Below are 22594 nucleotides of genomic sequence, written 5' to 3' on the forward strand. Positions count from 1 at the left end.
CATGCACCTCTGATTTCCCTTGAAAATATCGAGTGAGAGATTTCCAGTCAGTTTTTCAAGGCTGCAGAACATCAGCAAATATTTCCTGACAGCATGTTTCCATGTGTGTGTTTCCATCAATTCTCCCTGCTCTAGTATTCTTCTTACTTCCAATACTGCCTTTCTTCAATCTCTTCCCCATGCCACCTGCCCAGGGTGATCCTGCTGTGGGCGGCGGTTGGACTGAACCATCTCCCAAGTTCCTGCCAGCCCAGTCCTTCTGAGCTGCAGTGGTCCTGTAACATGTTTCCTCTGCTCTTAGCCTTTCCTCCTTCTTCCCTGTGTACACTTCACTGACTCCTGCCAGCATTCCTTTTCTCTACATGGATACCCACAGGCACACAGTGTCTAGAGCAGAACTCAGGCAAACACAGACTGCTCTTGCAGGAGAGCATGGAGTGCTTGACCTCGGTTCATGACAGTCATCTTGTGAAAGTTCCAAGTGAGATCTCTGTATATTCTTGTTTGAATGTCAAGGCCTGTGTCATGCCTCTGATGTTATTTGAGTGTGCAGTGTAAACTTAGGACAAGCATTTGACACTGACAGCCACGCAGTGAAATTTAGAGGAGCACAAACCCGCTGGTGAGACGAGTGTTGGGTTGGCAACGGCAAGAATAAGTTAAGATTGTTTTCCAATTTTCCATCTCTTCTGAGTCAAGGTTACATATTTCTCAGCCTGGGTGAATCAGGTACACGGTAGTGAGGAGCTGTGTTGGCACACCTCCCAAAACTGTATGAACCTTTGTTTCAACCTTCAGCAAAAAGTTAGCCTGAAAAAAGTAAAACCCCAACCTCCCCAAATACTTTCCCGGTTCTCAAACCTGTGCTAAGACGTGAATTAAGGTTATTTCCAGGGAGGTGTGTGAGACAGCAGATCAGTGTGCATGGATGGGTCCATCCAGGTGTACCAAACAGCTCTCAGGGATTTTCTTTTGGCTCTCTCCTTACAGAAGCACACTGATGTCCCAGTAGAAATACTGGCCAAATAGGGTAGCAAAGGACGTCTATGGAGTTCAACCATTTCTACTGATGCTTCTGCCATTATGTCACTGTGCCTTCTCCCGAAGTGAAACCAGTGTTGCTTTAATCATTGGCTACACAACGGAATATGTTTTGTCTTTTCTGATTTTGGAGTACTATAAATTAATCTAGATGCTCATTCACCCTGATAAATGGTTATTTATTTATGAATCTGACTTGTCACATAGTTATCCACATGGAGAAGCTACCCCTGTAATTTTAACCTAGTGGAAAGTGATGCCCTCTGTTATCAAAGCAACGTCATTAGAAGGATGCTGAAATCCTAATTAAATAGGCTTTTGAGTACTCAGACCTGAAAGTCCTTATTAACTGGAGTAGTAGGACAGTTTTGATTTATTCATTGTCATTGGAGTCTTCAATAATCACTGTAATTTATAGGGACAAGTGCATAGATTCCTTTTACATTTTTCATTTTTCTCAGTTTCTGTAAGCAGAGACATTCAAGATGGTAATCATGTATTGTAACATAGTGGGTATGTCTCTGTAACAGTGGAAACAAAGATTGAATCTATTGCTGTGATTCCATGGCTGAAATTACAGTAAAATGTTCACTTGGACATTTCTTAGTCAAATTAAATACCCTAACAGGGAACTGGCATTGATTTGACACTCATATGCTTGCTTGCCCAGAAATTACATTTGAGGCAATACTGTTGGATTTTAAAATGTTATAAATTCAATTATTAGTTGAATGTGCTGCTTCTGTTAGTGAAAAGGCACAGGGTGACCCTGTCATCATCTCAAGGTTGTGCTGGGCTGAGCATGCTGGTAAAGCAGGAAAACTCACTGCATTTTTCTCAGAAGAAATCTAGTTTATAGATAACAGGGCAAAGAACAAGAGTCTGAGTACAGGAATATTTGAGAACCACAAATGTCTTATAGAACAGTTCTGTGACCATTTCAGAAATGAAACATCACCTACTTCTGTTCAGGTTGAGCAAACACTGGGTTTGTTGGCTGAAAGCTCTAAGATCATTTGATGCTGAAACAGGTCTAGCAATGAGATTGAAACATTTATTTGTCATTGATACTGTTTCAAAAGCCCCATCCAAATTACATTATAGTTGGAAAGTTACAAACCTGGAGAAAACTTCTTTTTTCCTTTCTGCTGTAAATGTCAAAATAGTCTTGAGCCCCATGATAACAGCTGGTGCTCCCAGTGCTGCTGAGCGCAGTTGCCTGCTCTGGGCAGGGTGGTCGCTGGAAGTCCTCACCTGCCAGTCAGTCCTCTCTGGCCGTTGTGCAGCCGCTGGACACTGAAATTCTGTTTGAAGATGCTGTGTGCACTGTCTCTGGTCGAGTATGCAAAACTGTTGGGCAGGCAACAGTTTGATTTTAATTCACTGTTAACTGTCTGTAAAATGTGCATATTAATAATGCCATTAATCCCCATTAATAGTAATGCTTCCTGTGTCATTGGAATGTCATGAAGATTAAATCATAGTTCTTGCAACAAATTTATGTGCAATGGGGGCAGTTCTGCAGAAACTCAAGAGAATAAATTAATAATGTGGAAAGCAATTCCAAGTTTAAATGTTAGATAATCATTACTAATTTCTAGGCTACGTAGTAGAGTAAAAATAAATACTGAATAAATACCTGTCAGCCAACTGAATTCAGAGAACCAGCCTTTATTCATTTGAATTGAGTCAATTCATTTGAAATTTGCTCAGTATATATTTGCATTCAGTATCAATGGAGAACCATTTTCCTAAGTAAAAATATGTGATTGGATCATGAGAAGTATCTCTCAGTGTAGAGAAACAAACGAATAAGTTAGGATGGTACTCATGATCAGGTCTGTCCCAGAGCTGCAGGAAGAAATGTGTGTGAGTTGAGCATGACGCTTGGACAGGGCACAGGGCACTTCAGGGTTACCTGGTGGATCCAGCATCCTTCCTCTGATCTTCCTATGGTGATGAGTCCTTCTCCACCTCCACCCATGGAGACTGGAACCCAAAGCAAAGCAGATCTTTCCCATACACATGTGCAGAGAACAGAGCTCACTCTGACGTACCTCCATGAGGGAGATGGAGAGCGTTACTCATCAGGAGGGGGAGCCAAAATAAGGAAGGATCAAATTAAATGTAGAGGTGCATCGCACAGGCTGGTATAATCACAAACTGGTAGCATACATCCTCAGACTTCTGAAATTAGTCTCTGAACTCTGTCAAATTGTTTGGGAAAATCAGGGGGTAGATTAAACGTAGTATGTAGATTAGGCATAGTATGTAGTTTAAAAAACAATTAGCAGAAGACCCCAGACAATGTAAAATAAATGAACTTAACTCTTGCCCAGAAAAAAAATCTGGATTAACATGTTAAAAAATGGGGAATCTCATAAACAATCAAATGGTAATGATGATAAATGTGCAACATTAATTTTTAAAGCAGGCATTATGAAAGACCAGTCTATTTTCTTCTCTGAAAGTTCAAGCAGCAGATGGGAATCACATCTTGACGTTAGAGTGATGTTCACACAGTCAGTCCTGGCTTCCTCTTCCAAAAATTAAGAAAAGACAGCCTAGATCAAATTGCTGTAAGGCTGGTACACAGCTCATTAGAAGTAATACTGAAGGAATGATGGTCAATACTTTACTCTCTAGCAGGAATTACATGCTGAATGGTTTTGTCTTGATTCCAGAAGGATTTTATATGGATTTCAATAGATGAATTAGGTGATATACTAGAGTATACATCTATATAATTTGCAGTTGACATCAAAGTGCAAGTACTTGGGACAACAGGCTTCAAATTAATAATGATGGATTTCAGAAACTGTCTAGGATCAATAAGAAAAAATTTAATAAAAACAGTGCAAGATGACAGTCTTAGGGAAAAATCAAATACACAAATGAGTGAAAATGACATAGGCAGCAGTGCTGCCGAAGAGTTATAGTGGGCCATGCATTCAATCTGAAACAACAACATAAATACTGCAGGAAAAGGGCAGATGTCACCTGGAGATGCAGTAGTCAGAAGTACCTGAATTGGAAATGGTTTGTACCTTCTGATTTATCTTTCCCTGATGAAGTTTTAGCTGGAAGTGGATACCCAATTTGGGTAAGAATAATTTTTGAAAAGTTGTGGGCAAGGTAAAGGAAGTTCAAAGAAGAATAAAACCAAGCTGCATAAAAATAAATAATAGAAGGCAATATAAACACCCTAGAAAAAGTTGGAAGTTTTCATACCTGTAGACAGGGATTTCTAGAAGGTTAAAACAAATTTTCAAATATTTGCACAGTTGCTACAAAGAAAACACAAAGGGCAGAAAAAGTGTTCAAGAAAACCACCAGAGTAGGAGGAGATTTCCAGTTCTGTAGGCAGCCAAGAGCTGGAGCTGGTTGCCTGGGGAGATCTCTGCTGCAAGGTACCAAGCTAAGGTGAGACAGACACATCAGAAATGTCTCCAATGTTCTTTATCTTCTCTCAGAGCAAAGAGTTGAAGTAGTTGATTGATTCTGTTCCTTTCAGTCTCATTTTTAAGATGTTGTTTGACAAGGTACAAAAGCTTTTCTTAAGTACCACTGTCCCATACCACTTTTCAACTCACCCTGACCTTTGAAAGTGTTTGACTTTCAGCTTCCCAGGCATTAACACTTGAAAGCATCTTCGAAGTGACATGACTATGGATGTCGGTGTTTGTTATCACCAGGTGAGGTTCATCAGCTCTGTAAACACCAGGATTCAGCTGCTTCAATGTGGAAATCACATCAGCAGTGGGTCCTGAGGGGTCACAGGGATTGCATAGTCCTTTCCATGGGGCTCTCTGGTATGCAGGGAGATGTAGATTAAGGGAAGAGGAAGATGATACCATCTGAGTAGGTGGCCCTAGGGGCAACTGAACTGCACATTCATGCTATAATGGGCAAGAATGGACACATACTGAGAAGCAAAGAGCAATGAATAGCTTTTCAGATCAGAACAAGATGCAGAAAATGCAAAATATGAAGAGATGTATGGTTTGGATTCAAAGAAGGGGGAGTGATGCAGTAAGAGAACAGTCAAGGGAAATTAGTTTAGTAACTATATTGGGAATACAATGTAAATCTGTCATCCAGAAATACTGGAGAAAAATAATACCTGTAAAATTCTCCAAAAGAAAAAAATGCGCAGTTACAAGAAAGTACCTTGAATCATTATAGATCTTTCATATAGTTCATGTGATAGCAAGAGTGTCAACAAGCACGTTATTGCTTATCTGCCAAAAACTTCAAATGTTCTCATTTTGCCTGTAAGCATTACTGATAGTGTTTACCTCTAATTTTTCTATTCTTTTTTTTCCCCAGTGCTTAGTATGTTGCATAAAACACTTCAGTGCAAAGCTCTATGCCCACTTATGTTTTCATTCATCTTTAAAATCTGTGCACACCAAATTTCAGCTTTTTACCCATTTCTTGCTTCTTTATGTCCTCTGTTTCTGTTTATGCATACATACATAAATGTGCACAGCAACATCAGCAGTCTGCAGCCTGCACATCCCAAATAAACAGTCTCTCCATTTGCTAAAACTGAGCAAAACTGTTGCTTTATTTGCAGTGATATGAAGTGAGGAATAGACATTTACTCTGAATTGTTACATTACATTGCTTTTCTGGCTTGACCAAACCATGATTTTCTCTCTGTTGGTTTTAAAATGTACATTGTAGTATTTACCTTATTGTCTGAAAAGAGGAATAGTGGGGTTTCAAGAGAATATTGTCGTCATATAATAACTAGCAACTTATTGACACCTTCTGGAGAAATGATCACAGTGTAGCGTGTATCTAATGACATAGGAAGAAAGAAAGGATTTAGAATATTTTTGGCAGGCTATAATGACTGGGAAATAGGCTCCTTACAGGTAACATGTTAAGCTATCATAGCTTGAACTGTAATTACAAGGATGGGACTGGAGGGCAGCAGCTCCAGCCAGTTGGCCCCATACTGGCTCACGTAAAGCACTCACACATTAGACCCGAGATCAGACTGGGATGGTTTCAGGTTGAGGAGTAAACTACTTGTTTGAAAACCCCTGGAAGATGTAGGCTTTTAATGGTACTTTGCAGATGGAAGAGTTTTATTTATATATATATATTTTTTGCTTACATATTATTGTCCTCTTCCAGTCTAATTCTGCTTAATTACAGAGAGAGGTCTTCAGGAATTCCCTATGAACCATGATTTTTTTTATGTATTCTGACTCTCTCATGCAGATTTATTTAACCTGTATTTTAACTGACAAATGTTTATCCTGTTCTGTTCACTTGTTCCTTTCTTACTCTTATAAAGCGATTTCTTCTTGTCTTTTCTTAGAGAACATTCCCCTGAAATGCTGGCGTATAAAATTAATACAGGGGACTATTTTTTTCACTAGATAGAATGTTGTATTATTTTTACCTTTGACTGTTTTCATATTTTTAATCATTTTTCTTTTTAGGGAGTACCTATTTTCTGTAAAAACATACCTTTAAAATCACATTGTATTCCAGTTGTGGATATACTAAACATTTCAAGTCACTAAATTGGAAAGAATTTTCAAGAATTAACCTTTGTGTATAATTTATATTTACATTTTTAATGAATTGGAATAACTTCAGTAATCAAAAAATATCACATGTAAGACTTTTGCCTTGATTATCTGAGATGATTCTTTGCAGAATCCCTCCTAAGTTTATATTGCGTCCTTACACAGAAGTTGCACAAGCATGGCATGAGTCTCCAGTCCCAGGCAGGGTGTTGGGGGCATTGGAACATGTGGGAGGATCTGAAGTAGAGAAAAATCTCTCTTAGAAGCAAATAAAATGTAAATTTGACATAATGTGCCTAGGAAATAATTAAATAAATAAAATATTTAGTTGTCTGTAAGATACAGAGAAAGAATCCCTCTTTTTTCAGTCTACTTTCATATCAGTGTGTGTGCTAAATTAGCTCAAACGATGCAACTAAAAATAGAACATTGTCTGTGGCTCAGACCTTTACTTGGGCAGCAATCAGTCACCAGCTGGGAAAACTTTAGTTTTAGCCACTAGGTTATTGCCTTTTTTCCCCCTTTTTTTTCACTTTGCTTTTTTTTTTTTAACCTTTAAATGATTAAGTCCTTAGCAGTGGTTTGATTGAAGAGCATTGCTTACTGAAAGTAGCTTGTGATATGTGTGAAATCTTTTCCAGGTAGTGGGAAAAACAGAATGAGAAAGATGGGAGTCGTGCTTTGCACCTTGTGTATGCCTGGGGGACGCTGCACTATGACAGGCTACCTTCTCTTTAACAAGAAAAGACTATAAAGGCATAGTCCCACAGACCCAAATCTTGTTCCCATTTGCACAGAATTTCCCAATAAATGACATGTTTCTATCCATGCTCTGGCAATCTTTAGTTGAGATGAGGGATCCTCTCTGAAGTTAGAAATTGTCCCATTTGCACCTGCGTGAGGCACACATGTATGCTGCTTTATGGGACATGATTGCTTTGAGGACTGTATGGCTTGCAGAAACATATTTTTCTCATTTCCTTTTATTTCAGTTTTTCATACCAGAAAGACATAACACCGCATCATCGCATTACAGTGCTCTTAGTTGCAGGAATTAGTAAGGGTTTTTTTGTAAAGCAAGTGATTTGCTTTTCATTTTAACTAATTTCAGTTGTGCTCAAAAAAGTTAAGAAGAGTAATTAGACAGTCAACAAAAAAGTACCTAATTACTTCTGGCTTGCTAAGTACAGCTGAAATTGTGGTTACAAAAAACAGATGTGATGGTGTTACAGGAAAATGTATTCAGGAAAATTCAGCATCTCTTACACAGGCTGTGCAACTGAGGGAACATTTAACCACTATTGCGAGAAGGCTGAAGGAGACAGAGAGCTGCGGCCACCGTGATGTTAACTGGCTGGAGTTGACACCCCAGCACCTCTGCTGACCTCCCCAGCCTAAATGGGGCTTAGTCCTTAGGGCCTATAGTCAGTCTTTGTTTAGCCAGCAAGATCAGGATTGTAGAAACACAGAAGTACAGAATTGTTTAGGTTGGAAAGACTTTTAAGACCATCAAGTCCGATCCTTAACCTAACACTGTCGACTCTACCACTAAACCATGTCCCAAAGCACTGCATCCACATGGCTTTTAAATCCCCCCACGGATGGTGACTCCACCTCTTCCTTGGTCAGCCTGTACCAGTGCTGGACAATTTTTTCAGTGAAGTGATTTTTCCTAATATCCAGTCTAAACCTACCTTGGCACAACTTCAGGCCATTTCCTCTCACCCTGTCACTTGACTCTTGGGAGAAGAGACCAACATCCACCTCACTACAACTTCCTTTCAAGAAGCTGTAGAGAGCAACAAGGTCTCCCCTCAGATGCGATTTGGATTGCTCATCCTAATTGTTCCCTTAGTTGGAAACCAACCTGTCAAAGGGGGAATGTGCTGCCTGGGAATCCTGTGATCTGACTATGTCAATGGGACCTGGGAATGGCTTTCCACTTAAAATGGAAAGCTTTGAAAGAAAAATTAAGTATTGCTAGATTTTTTGTTCAGTAGTTTTTCTGACCTAAAACTAGATTTTTGCAAATCAATTAACAGAAATGGCAATTTTACTTTTTACATTTCTTCTGCTTTACAAAGCATCAACCTGCTGATAACAAATCCATCTTGAGGCAAAGATATAGCTTTTCTATTTCTGTATTTTCTCAGTGATAAATTGAGTACAGTAATGAAAAAATGTCAGAGAGTGATGAAAGGGCTGCAAAGAGAACAAGTGTTCGTCCTTTCCCTTCTCTCTGCATTTACCAAGTGAACAATATGAGTCACAGAAAATAGGGAAAATCTATGGCATCAGAAATTGAAGAATGATTATCTGCAGAGAGTCTGCCTCTTCATTGATGGAAAAATGGTTGCATGACAAAATAACTGTGGATAAGAGATGAAGATCCTTTGATTTGCTTGGAAAAAAGAAAGCAGTCATGTTCGTCTTTCAAAGAACTTTCAGCATCGCAACAAATTTTGCCCATCAACCTTAGTTCAGAGCATATCCTTCCCACTTTGCAGAGCAGGCTCTGGTTGTGAGCTGAAACTTTGGGGCTGTTGTCTGCCTCCCCACCTGCTGTAGCTCTGGGGTTTAGGCCAGTGTACTTGTTCCAGAGGCACCACGCTTGGAGACACACCTCCATCCCTCCTTGGAGAAGTGGTTTCCAGTTTGAGGCTGACCTCTCTCATATATCATACATACGTTATTTTGCTGAGCCGTTTTACTTTGGTCTTTGAACAACATGCCTGGAACATGAGCATTGTAGGCATTAGCATAACAGTATAAAAACAGTCTCTCAAAATCACTATTAGTGTTTAATAACAGAAAAAAATCCAGCTGGCATTTTAGCCTAACTTCTGTTAACTTTCTAAGTTTTCCTAAAATAGTTATGAAAAAATTCCTCAATTTAGATAGGTCTTCATAAAATGTTTGATATTCTACATGAAAATCAATCACAATGATACAATTGATAGCTGGCAAGGTTTTCTTAAACCTTTTATGCTCAATAATTTTAGCAATCTTTTTAGCTCTGCTGTAGCTTCTGTCATTCAAACTTTTATACAGTGATACTGTCTGAATTTATAAATTTATCACAGTGCATATGTTATGAATGATATCTTGACATGTGAAGCCTAACTTGTTAACAGTTGTCCAGGTATGATAGAAGCTGTCCTCCCCATCACCTGTCTCTGCTTACACCCAGCTCCACCTTTGGTAGGGCCAGTGTTCATAAAACCTTTGTGAGAGACTGAACCTTCAAGAGATGGTGTGTGATTTTGGGTTAGTGCTGCAGAGAAAACTCATTGCTTCAATGAATCAATACCAAAATTCACACTCACTTCAGCAAAACTTTCGAGTGTAAATTCACTTTGCAGTCAATTCCCATATTCAAGGCATGTCTCATTTTAAGTCAGTTTTGACAAATCCAAATGGATTTACTTATTTGCAATATTGCTACTGAAGATAAATAAACTATTTTAACCTGACCCTCCCAGACAAGGACTGTCAATGCACACCGCTTTCATTGGCAGCTCAGCAGGTAATGAAGCAGCAGGCGGGACAGCACCTATGCAGGTGACACATCTGCCACTGCTGATGTCTTTCCAAGTCTGTCATGCCTTCGTAAACTTTCATTGAGGTTAAAATAGATCATTACCTTTGAGAAGTGACACTGCTGCAAGTAGAGCAGGTAAAGACAAATATTTTCATGCTGAAACAAATTATTTGGCAAGAATCTTGTAGATGTGAAAAGACCTACAAAATGTCTTCTCCTATTTAATCAGGCAGCAACTACTTCCAGGAAACCTTCCTGCTCTGTGACTCCAGGATATCACTGGTAGAAATACAATAGATACAGCAGATAGAATCCTTGCTTACACTTGATTTCATTTGATGTTTTCCTTCCTATTCTGCATTAGCATATTCCTGTGGCAACGTGGATCTTTTCTTAGTAACTTAAGATGGATATTCAAGTTGGTCTAAAATAAGTTGATCACTGACAGCAGATAATACATGATAATAAATCTCTAGTGAAAACATAAAGGATATTACAGTAGTTTATACTAACGCTGGTTATGCCACTAATGATATGAAAGTGGTAAGGGGCAAAGTGATTAATTACAAGCTTAGAAAAGTACTACTTTTATGAGCTTTCCCTCACACTTTAGTGTTTCCATAAATTGGAAAGAAATGAGGAATCAAGATATAGCCATTTTTCTTCACAACGCACACATAATTTATTTTATCAGATCCTGTGTGCCAGTGTTGCTTCTGCATACAAGACAAAATGTGTTTAATAAGCAAGAGGTGAGGACCTTTAGGCAGTACTCTTTGATCAATCAAACTGCTGGTAAGAACTAATCATGTAAGAACTAATGCAAAACAGAAAAAAATATTCTTTTTTTTTCCCATTTGGTGACTGATTGCCACATAAATGAAGGCTTTTGCTACAAAAGTACACACTGTTACCTTCTTCATTATGTTACATACTCTACTGATTTTAAAACTGTTTTAACTACGCTCTAAAACTATGTATGTTTTGGGGGTATTTTACAATTCACTAAATATTGAGGTCATGTTATTATTTGTTTTGTTAAACATGAAAAGTCTGTTATTTTTGTGCAATATTTCATTACAATGGGAGGTTTCAATTAGACAAAAAAACAATGCTACCTGGAGCGTCACCTATATGGTTACCTTCAATTTTCTGCATTCATAAACAGTTTAATTGACGATGGCGAGTGCAGGTAGGATGGGAGGTTCTTGGACTTCTCACAGAATTTCTGCTGGGCTGTGCTGAGCTTCTGCAGGCAATGAGTCAGCACTGCCTCCTACACCATCGTGTGAGACCATCCCACTATCCTGGGTCACGTATTTTGCCAGAGTTAATAATCCTTGAGTTACCCTCAGAAATACGCTGAAATCCTCCAGGGAATGCAAACCCTCTTCCTTCCATCAAATCTTGTCAGCCTCCGAAAGGAGGTGAGATACAGTGGGTCAAGACTGGCAGAGTAATGCTTTTCAGAAGCGTAGCAACATTTCAGTAAAATGTTGCTGAGCATGTGGGCAATTTACTGATTCTCTACATGAAAAATTCTGAATCTTTGTTTTTCTGTAACTTGCTGTTTCCACTTATCTTGGCTTTCATGGAATTTCTTTCCCAAAGAAAAGCCTTATTTGTCCTTCCCTGAAGGTGTGAATATGGAATGGGACTTCATCCCGAAAATGTTTCTTCTCTGAAACCCAGACTTTTTCAAATGCTGCAATTCAAAACTTGTTTTAAACTCAAAAAACTACATAGAAATTTAAACCTTTGCTTTTGATTTACTCTTGCTTATTTATTCCTGTTTGATGAGATTAGCTGCACCTTGGTAAGACTCCCACGACAATCTTAATCTTGAGAATCCCCTCAGGCTCTCTCCTCCCCAGTCTGAGCAGCCCCAACTATATCAGCCTCTCTTTGGAGGAAAAATGCTCCCGGTACCTCATCACCTTCATAGCCCGTGCCCGGACTTGCCCTGCTCGCTCCCTCCTCGTTCCCAGGGCCCAGCCCTGGAATCCAGATGTATCTGACCAGGGTTGAGCAGAGGAGAATGTAATAACATTTCTTTAGTGGTCATTCTAATGCATTCTGAAAAAAAAGTATGTAAAAGTGAAGCAGGGTTGAGGTTTCTTTAAGCACTGACAGATGATTTTACTTTTTTTTTTTTTTGTGATAGGTACTATTGTGCAATTTGTTCAGCTGTAAAAATTATTTTATTGGATTTTTTTAAATTTTAAAATGAGGTATTTTAAATAACTTTAGATTTTACTTTTAGAGGTGGCATTTAGAGGTGTGTAGGGGATCAAACTTGTTTACAAGGATCAAAAGGTCATATGTATTTGCCAGATAGGTGCAAAATATATGTAGATATAAATTATTTAAAAACCTCAACAAAATGAGGAGTGTTTTAAAACGATGACGTAGTTTCTTGCTTCTTGGAGCATTTGAAGCACACTGATTTATGACAACTTAAGAATTTTGCCTTGTAACACTGCGAATTCCATTCACTGACCATTTGACTGACAGGAATCAGTGCAAAGTCTAGCCTTCGAGGGAATTCTTTTCAATCCTCCAGGTTTTAGTTTGGGGTCAGAAATATTTGGCATCTTTCACTTTCTGTATGAAGGCATGGGTTGGGGTGTCCTCTCTCAAACCACACAGAAGCAGGCTTGGATTTATAGCTGGGATGGAGGTCAAGGGTAAGCAATGAAGCTTCGCCAGCATATATAGACACCTTTGGCTAATTAGCCACTGTGCTGGATTAACGGCATTAACTGTGGTGTGGGATATCAGCCAGCGTAATCTCCTGGAAATAAGTTACATCTGTTTCTGCTAATTAATACACCTCACAGTAGTCACAGCGGTGTGCATTTGGCAATATTATTCCTTTTTTTTGCTGCCTGGTGATAGTTATTGATGAGCTCTGCAGATGTTTGAAGGACCTGTCGAACACCCTGCTGGCTGTTAATGCAGTCCCTCTCTTAATTCACGTATGGTTCAAACGTATTTTTTATTCTAGAAATACAACCGTATTTCTGCCTGGGATTTCTTTTCATAAAAGCTCTTTTTATTTCCCATCTTTTTATTTTTTTCCCTATATTTGAGTGTTATGGTCATGTCTTATTATTTACTTACATGTTGCTTCATTCTTGTGACTAAAATGGAAAGAATAAGAGAAGGGAAGAACAGGAAACTAGGGTTTTCTTGCAAGAAATCTTCATGTAAGTGCATATGCTAATATTTACAAAATCTTCTGGAAAACAGTATCATTTGTAAAGTGGAAGGTTTTCCAGATGCTGGGTGATCTGATGACTGCAAACTGAAAAGTCATATAGATTCTCAATTAGTGGCAAATGGAGTTCATCGCTGGTTTTAATAACCCTCATAAGCACATTCTAATTTTTCTGTGTATTTATCATAAAAACTAATCATCATGTCCAAGCCATAAAAAGAAGAATACTAATTTATTTCTTCTGCCATGTTAGTGATTTCTAGATATTATACAAGTTAATGAAGTCAATATGCAAATTAGGGAAGAAAAGCAATAACTTATCTTCTCTGCAGAGAGAAATCAATAATTGACCTTATTTTTTTTTTCAATATCTACAGCAGAAAGCTCAGGTGTCATAAAGGTCTGTAACCTGTCATGCGATATGGGGTTCAGAGATGCAGCTAATGGTAACCTCACAGTGAAATGCATGAGTCCTGTGCTGCCCGAAGGGTCAGAAGTGGTGCGTGGGTCTAATACAGGCAGCTCACCTGGGGGCCAGCAGCCCTGTGGGAGTCATGAGTGGGATCAGAGGGACATCTGCTCCCAAAAGTCAGAGACATCCAATCAGGAAATTAAAATGCAGAAGCCCTGAGATGATAATAATCCCTTCCTCTCCTGAGCTCTTTTTTTGGATTCCGGCTGTGACTGTAGCTCAGCTTATGTTTCCTGGCTCTTACTGGTAGCAAATTAAAAGGCAAAATAAAAAAAAAAATGGTAGCAGTTTTTGAAACTGGGACTGTTTAGCCTGGAGAAGGGGAAGCTGAGGTGAAAACTCATTGCTCTCTTCGGCTCCCTGAAAACAGGTTCTAGCGAGATGACAAGCAACAAGTGTTAGAGCAAGAAGTAATGGCCTCAAGTTATGTCAGGGGAGTTTTGGATTAGAAACTAGGAAAAGGTTCTTTACCGAAAGAGTGGTGGAACATTGGAACAAGCTGCCCAAGGAAGTGGTGGAATCACCATCCCTAGAAGTGTACAAAAAACATGTAGAAATGGCACTTCAGGACACAGTTTAGTCAACACAATGGTGTCAGGTTGATGATTGGACTTGATGATCATAGAGGCCTTTTCCAGCCTTAATGATTCTATGATTCTATGAAATTACATTGAGATAGCAATTTTTACTATCTCCGTGGAGTTCCCAGTGCTTCTCAAGCTCGTTTATGCATCATGAATGATCTTTCCCAGCATCGCAGCTTCAGGGCAATGGCGCCGAACTGGTGGGGGGCACCAAGGCCAGGATTCAAGGGTAAACTCCTCCTCAGAAAGCAACGCTCAATTTCAGCAGTGTTCTGGGGTTCACTGCAGTTTTTGCCATATCATCTGTGGAGTCATTGATGATGGCAAATGCCAAGTGCCTACGTTTTTTCTTGTCTTCAGGGCCTTGAGATTTGAACCACGTGTTGCTGTCACTGATGAGCTGGTTTGGAGCTTACCGAGACAGACTTGTTCCAGAGAATTGTATGTCAGTGGCATCAGAGTGGAATATAATTATGATTGTTATTATTAACATTATCATTATTATTGCAAGGCTTGTCTGAACTTCATTCTCATGCCGTTTGTTTTAAGTGCTTTTGGAAACAGAAACAAATTTACTTCTTTCTGCTATAAATCGCCCAAGGGAAAATAAGCATGTCACTGTGTCCCCTGTGCCACACTCTGTTGGTATGCATTTCCAATAAAGGTGATTAATTTAGTTAGCACTGTAGTATATATATAAGCTTTGATAAACATTTAAACAAAATATCGTGTAAAACAACCAGGTAAACAACTTTTTTGAATGTGTTCCCTGCTTTTTTTGCTATCCTGTAATGTTGAAAAATTACCTATTAAAGCTGAGCATGATAACTATTCTCAACAAAGAATTGGAGAATGCTAATAATCGAAAATGCTGAAATTTTCCTATTATTGATCACTTCCAGAAATCTTTTAGAGAATGCATTCATCCAGACATATGAAGTAAGGGGATGGTGGAGATTTAAAACTACACAAAGACGGATTTCTACGTTAGGATCATACCATAACACTGGGAATGTTATATTTTATGCCTGACTACTTGTGAGGTTGAATTATCATTTGCTTCTCTATATTGCTCTTTTTCTCCTTGTTTTTCTCTCAGTTAATCAAATCTAAGTAAAGGAATGTAGTAGACTGCTTTCAGGCCAGGAAATGAAGCTTCACTGAAATGTAAATATTATATTTTTTCAAAATGTTGATCCCCACTTTTAATTTCATCTGCAAAATAAAAAATAATAATTTATTTCTTCTCATTTCTATTGGAAAGCAAAAGTCTTTGGCTTTGATTTTGATTTATTTTGACTCCCAGAAAATTATTTTTTGGGAACGCAAGTGCATTTATTTTTTGAGGTGGCAAGACTACTCTTTAATTTGAAATTTGTGAGTAGGGAATAGATCCTCAGTAATTAAAAATATTTCATTCAAATTCAGGCCATCAGATGGGTTACAGCAAATGTGATCTTGTATTGCTTGGCCAGCACTTAGCAATGACTCTTCAGACACCCTGCGTACCCGTTGTGGTTCCCACGCATTGCTCTCCCCCAGCACTGATGCTCTGTGTCTGTCACTGGAGTCTGGCGGCATCAGGGCTCCTGTACTGAGTTGTATCCTACATTAACGCCCTACTGCCCACTGTGCCCTGCACGATCACACTTGCAGCTCTGTTGGTGCTACCTCCGGTCAAGGGAGGGACTTCACCTTCAGGGCTATACCTCAGGCCCCTCGCTCAGCCCCTTCACCCCACTGTCCCCACAAGAGAGTGATTTGATGAAACTACAGAAAGCAGAAGATTAATTTTAATTGCCTCTATTTATTTTCTACAGTCAATCTACCTTGCCCTATACGGGAACTTATTAATTTGAAAGCATTTTAAGAAAAAATGTCAGGTGACTCTAAAGCGTTTTTCAATTTGAACCTTTATACAAAAGTTACTTGGGACTTAAATTTGTCTTTCATCCTTGCTTGTTATCTTGTTTCTTATGCATTTATTTAATCCCTATACTGCATAAATGTTTATTCATTGCTATATTTAATTTTTTTTCTGACCTTCGCAGTTGTCATGTGGGATAGGTGAAAGACAGCAGTTGTTGAAATGGAGAGTAGATTTGCAGTAGATTTAATCCGCACTGGAAGCACAGCAGATATTAAAAGATAAACTGCTCATAGATCAAAGTCTTTAGAGGTATCATAAGTACATTCACAAAATAAACACTTTTTAATTCTTATTAAACTTTAAATTTCCATTGCAATTATGCATATATATTCTGGTTATAATTAATAAATTCCACAGTTTTTAGTGATCTGAATGTAATGATCCCTAACAGTCAGTAAATAGCAGAAAAATTAGCAGCCAATATACCAGAAATCACCTCCCTCAACCCGCTAGCGATGACATATTTGATGCACCCTAGGACACAGTTGGCCCTCTTGGCTACCAGGGCTCACTGTTGGCCAGGGCGCACTTGCCATCAACCAGAATCCCCGAGATCCCTTTCCGCAGGGCTGCTCTACCGCCTCTCGCTCCCCAGTCCGTACGTATATCCAGAGGTTGCTGTGTCCCAGGTGTAAAACCCGACACTTGCCCTTGTTAAACCTTATGTCGGCGATTGCCAGATTCTCCAATTTGTCCAGATCCTTCTGCAAGGCCTATTTGCCCTCAACAGTGTCAACAGCTGCTCCCAGTTTCGTGTCATCATCAAACCTGGTTAGTAAACCTTTGAGTCCAGCATCCAGGTCAGTTATAAAGATATTAAAGAGTACTCCACTTCATCTGCACTCTGTAAGTCTAGAAATTCTTCTACCATGCCACAGTTCAAATCTTCACTGCAAAGTTCTTGATTATGACCCTCAAAAAGAAACAGAAGCATTCACACTTCTTCTGGATCAGCTCTCCCAGTCTTTAACACAATCTGGAGAGGGTTTGTCCACTGGGATCTTGTGGCCTCCAAGGCAAGGAACAATACTACAGCTCTAGTTCTGTAGTAGATCATCTAACAAGGAGTGGGGGACAGAGAGGATAGTGCTGTAGGAGGTGGTTGACAATTACACCAAGAGTCTTTGGGGTGCTGCGATGATTTGTGGTGGCCTTTCACAGTGCCTCCCTACTGTTGGGAAAATAGTTGTGGAGCATACTAGGGAGGAAGCATTACGCCAGAGAGTGTAGACTTTAGACTACACTCTAGACTACACTTTAGACTAGAGAGTTATAGACTTTACATGTCTATAACCATAGTCTCATAAACAGTATAAATACTATTATAAAATATTGTACATTTAAAAATTATAGACAGCCATTGTGTATTTTTGATATAATAGATGGGGACATTGAGTGCTTTCCTCAAGGACTGTGTGCACTCACGTACTGTAGGCTCCATATAGCTATGGGAAGAGACTTGGTGGTGTTGATTTGCCCTTTAGGTGAAAATGTCTGACTCTGGTATTTATGGGAAGGAGCAGTAAATACTATTTGAAGGAGCGAATTCCTTCTGTGTGTATGCGAATGCCAAAAGCTGTTGTGTTCTGTCTGTGTCAATTGATGCATGAAGCACAGTTGGAAGATCTGTAACCCAGAAGAAACCTCGCAGGGCTGTGGAGTGAGGGCATTGTATTGCCCATAGCCCCTGTGAACCTCTGGGTGGGGGGCTGCTGCCTTGGAGAGCAGAGTAGGCATTCCCAGAGCTGTTGGCTGCTCCAGGGGACACTCAAGGCCCCCTGAGATCCCCATGCTCAAAGCAGGGTTGTATGGTCCTGAAAGGAGGATTTTGTCTTCTGAAGTTTGTGTGGCTTTTAGAATAGGTGTGTTTGATCCAGTGTTAATCTTTCTGCAGAAGTGAGGGCTGAATTATGGCAGACCAAAACACTTTCTGATGCACTGCTTCGCTTTGTGTGTCCCTTGCACTGTGTACTCTTGCTGCCCTTTGCGGCAGCTCGCACCCGAAAGAGCATCTTTTGTGCTCAAACATCACAGTTCAGTAGAGCGGCACTGTGTAGTTCAGGACGACTCTGAAAGGTGGTGAATGATGTTTCATAAACTCCAGTGCGCATTGCTGTTTGCCTGTTCACAGCTAAAAAACATAAGCATTTGCACAGATGTATTGGTCAATACATTAATTCCAGTCCAAAAGAAATGGTCAGTTAAGCTGCTGAAAGCAGCATCTTCTCTCCCCCCTCTGTGTTTATTGCTTAATTATGAAATTACAATCATCACTGCAGGTGGAGGGGTGAGGAGTGCAGCACAGCACTGGGATGTAGAAATTAAGGGTGATGGGGGTTCTGGAAAGGAGGCTATATAATACTTTTCTTTCACCAAAAAAAAGTCATTCTGTATTGAAAAGCAAGCATGCAAAGATTCAGCTAAGGAGCTATAAGCACAAAGGTTGTATTTGTAATGCCTGAGAGCCATGAAACAGGTGTTGCCTTAGATTCTGGTTCTAAAATCTTTCTTGCCAAACTCCCAGATGTAACACTTCAGTACTAATAATCCAATTCCTCTCACAGTTTTTACATGTTTTATTAGGATTGGCTATATTTTGTAAATAAAATGATTTATTTTGTAAATAAAATTGATTACATTATAATCTGAAAAGAAAGTTGGCTACTATATAATTTAAGAAATGTTGCTATAAAAGATGTAGTTAATAACTTGTCATCACCTTTACCTGAGAAACAAATCTGTATGTTCAGCTCCATATATTGTCATATTGAAAAGCTACATAGACTTTAATTGGCCATTTCAGCAGGGGAAATATTTTTTAAGAGATGGATATACTTATGTCAAGACCCCAGATTATTTACCTGATGATATTAAATTGTGCTGAAAATAAGACATCCTTTCCGATGTCTAAAAACCAAGAGCTGCTAAAAAAAGCAGCTCTATGCTACAGTCATTCCCACTACGCTACTGAGCTTTATTACAATACTTCAATTATGTGAATATGAATGTAACAGAGAATATAATTCCTGTCCTGGAAAATGAGAAATAAGACCCCACGTCAATCATAGACTCAATGTCAATCCCATGCAAAATAATGGCACAAGTAATTCTGGACTCCAGGAAGAGGTAGGAGCTAAAACACAGGGTCAGCCAGAGACTGGATCCTTATCAGCATCCACCAATCAGGTTTGAGGGATAGCAGATCTGGTCCTTCAAACAGCCAGGTGAAAAAGCAGGTCTTTGGCAATGACTGGCGGGAAGTTTGATTTGGGGAAGGCTTAACAGAGCTGCCATGATGTAAAACAGAGGATGCTGTTAGTTGGAGCAGGCAGGACCCTTCTGCAGCAGAGCCCCGGATGTGCTACTGTTCTCCCTTTTCCTTCTGACAACACCTGTTTTTACCTCAAGAGATGCAATTTTGAAGAGGAAATTAAGAACAGGTTCCCATACTGCTCAGTAGGGAATCACAGGGGGATGTGCAATGGAGCCAACAGAAGCCTCCAGACATTTAACATTTTTGTAGTAGCATTCGTAACTGGTATTTTTAGGCAGGCAGGAGATCCGTACAGCAAACCATCCTTATCCCTTCAGTGCCTCCTGCCCTCTCCATCTCTCCACAGCTGACCACAGCAGAGGCTAAAAGGATAACAGGAATGATAGTCTAGGTGATAACTGAACAGGGAAAGAGGAAATAAAGCTGAGATAAAGTAGAGACTTTACCTCTCTACGCAGCATTGGTAAGACTCTTGCTAGGTGATCATGTCCTGTTCCACTGTTCACATTTTAGAATGATTCTGATATTCCACAAAAGAGGGAAACAAGTATTACCTAGACAGTCTTACAAAAATTTAGTTTGTGGTGCTCAAACCTTCTGCAGAGGAAAGTGAATAGGTGATTTATGACTTTGTACAGGTCCTTAGTCATAGATAAGATACTTGATAGCAAGGGGATGTTCAGCCTTGCAGATAAAACCATAGGAGATGTGATTTCTGAAAGCTGAATTTAGTGGAATGCAGTTTTGCACTAAGATGCCATTTCTCAGTAGCGGGGTGGGTATTTAATTGCCGACAGTGCTTACCAGACATGCTTAGCAGCACCTGGAATTGCCAGGATAAGACCATATAGGTTTCTAAAACATGTGCTTTTGTCAGGCTTCTGGGAAAATTTCTAGAGTCTGTGACTGAGTTCAAACTAAATTATCCTCATGGCCCCTCTGGCCATATATTCCACAAATCTGTTAACACAGTTGAATTTTGTTCATATCAAATTCTGTGCTCCTTAACTGTGGGTATACAAAGAATTATTTTCCAGTTGTTTGCCATTAGACCATACACTTTTATCAAAATTAAAATATGTGACAAAATACTATAGATTTGGGGTTTGAACATAGTAGGCAAAACCTACTTCGAAGGAGAGCCTGGCAGCCAAAGTCAATGTCTATCCTAAAACAAGGAGAAGAGGGAAAGGGCTGGAGCTGCAGGCGGAAATCAAGGCCTGGGAGCCTGTCTGTTAAGGAAAATATACTGCTTTTTGTGAGAAGAAGACACTTAAAAAGGAGCTGAGTGATAGAGAGCAAATAAAGCCTTATGAGGAAAGTCAGAGGAGCACAAAGACATCACTTGCATTAAGCACCAAAGAAAAGAACAGTAGATTGTGTTGATCACTGTCTTGGAAAAGAGGTTTTGCTCATCTATGTGAACTGAATGAAATCTTATTACTTCAATTCTAGATTCCTGCCTATGGCAGGACTGTCAGTGTATTTTCTTCAGGGATTTGTATTTTTGGTGATTTGATTACAGTTTCTTACATGATCCAGCTTCTCTGCTGGATCCTTATGCCTCTCTGCTCACTGGACCTACAGGAGTTAAGCTGAATGTCCAGCAGAAGAGCATGCCAAGAAATCCTCATTCCCGCTGAAATTAATGTTATGATATTTCTAACCTGTTTTTACGAGTCAGACTAATTAAATCAGTATACAGATCAATGAGCGGATATTTCACTCATCCGTTTTCTGGTGGTGATATAGTGAAAAGCCTGGACTAAACCTAATACCAACCCTGGCACAGCCCGAGAACCAGGAGTTTGTACTGTCCACCCAGGGCCATTCTGGCAGCACAGCGGGCTCCAGCCGTGTCTTCTGTGTTTAGTGTTTAAGGCAAATAAAAGTCACCTGGATAATAGCATTAGGTGGCAGGTGTGGAAAAATCCTTCCTTGGTACTGCTTCAGTAATGCTAGAACATGAGAAATTCTCTCTTTTTCACCTTAAACAATGCGGAACCTCAAATAAGAAGTTTCATGCTGTTAGAAAATTTACATTTACTTAATCTAGAAGATATTTCCACAGTTCAAAATAGATGTTGAAATACAGATATTGAAATATTGAAATACTTCCAATCACTGGTCCAGGAAAAGAACTAGAGAACATCTGCAGATGGACATCCTAAAGCACACAAAAGTAGTCTGCATATAAAAAAGCTCTGTATAAAAAAGCTCTAAATATATCGAAGGGATGTAAATAATGTATTCCAGGTTGCAGAAATTGTTACAAAAGTGTATGTATGGGTCCAGATGGTGGGATTTTGGCTGTGATAAACTGGAGAAAACCAGTAAGACAAGACTATGACATTCAGGAGAGGAAAATAGAAGATAGCTTTATTGGTACCTATTTACCTTGCAGAACATTTGGATATAAAAGCAGTCATTAGAGAAGGTTCTGAAACACTTTCATTTAAGATCTGTATCTTTCACAGGTATTTGTATAAAATGTGTTATTTATCATAAAGAGGATAATGCTTTCAGAAACATCATTAGGGCAGTTTTCCTCCCTATGTAACTTTATCTGAAGTGAAGCATTCCCTTAAGGGCAGGCCGTTTAATATTTTGCATCATTTTCCATTCATGTGGGACTATTGTCTTATGGCCAGATGTGTAAACAGTACAAAAAATGGAGTTGAGTGAAGAATTCTGCTGATGAAATGAAAGAAAAAATATAGCTATTTTTTTCATAGCCATATTGCTACTGCAACCCTAAAAGCAATAGAAAGCAAGGAAAATAAATGCATTTTAATCTTCTCCATGAACAGATGTGACTCTTTTAAGTATACACAGAGTAGGTGTAATACGCATCATTTTTTTAAAAAGTAGGACAAGAATTTAATTTAATGTTCTTTTCAAACTGTCGCGAGCAAGCTCAGCCTTCGCTTAAACAAGAGCATCCATTGGTAGCAGCTTACTGGGAACTAATTAGTAATACCTA

General features: G+C 39.2%; 1 protein-coding gene across 1 annotated transcript in view; it reads left to right on the forward strand.

Moving 5' to 3' along the window:
• NEGR1 (neuronal growth regulator 1) overlaps positions 1-22594 on the forward strand; it is a 294465-nt gene that overhangs the window by 162729 nt on the left and 109142 nt on the right. The window lies entirely within an intron of this gene.

This window comes from Cuculus canorus, chromosome 8 (genome assembly GCF_017976375.1).
Source record: "Cuculus canorus isolate bCucCan1 chromosome 8, bCucCan1.pri, whole genome shotgun sequence".
Taxonomy (NCBI): domain Eukaryota; kingdom Metazoa; phylum Chordata; class Aves; order Cuculiformes; family Cuculidae; genus Cuculus; species Cuculus canorus.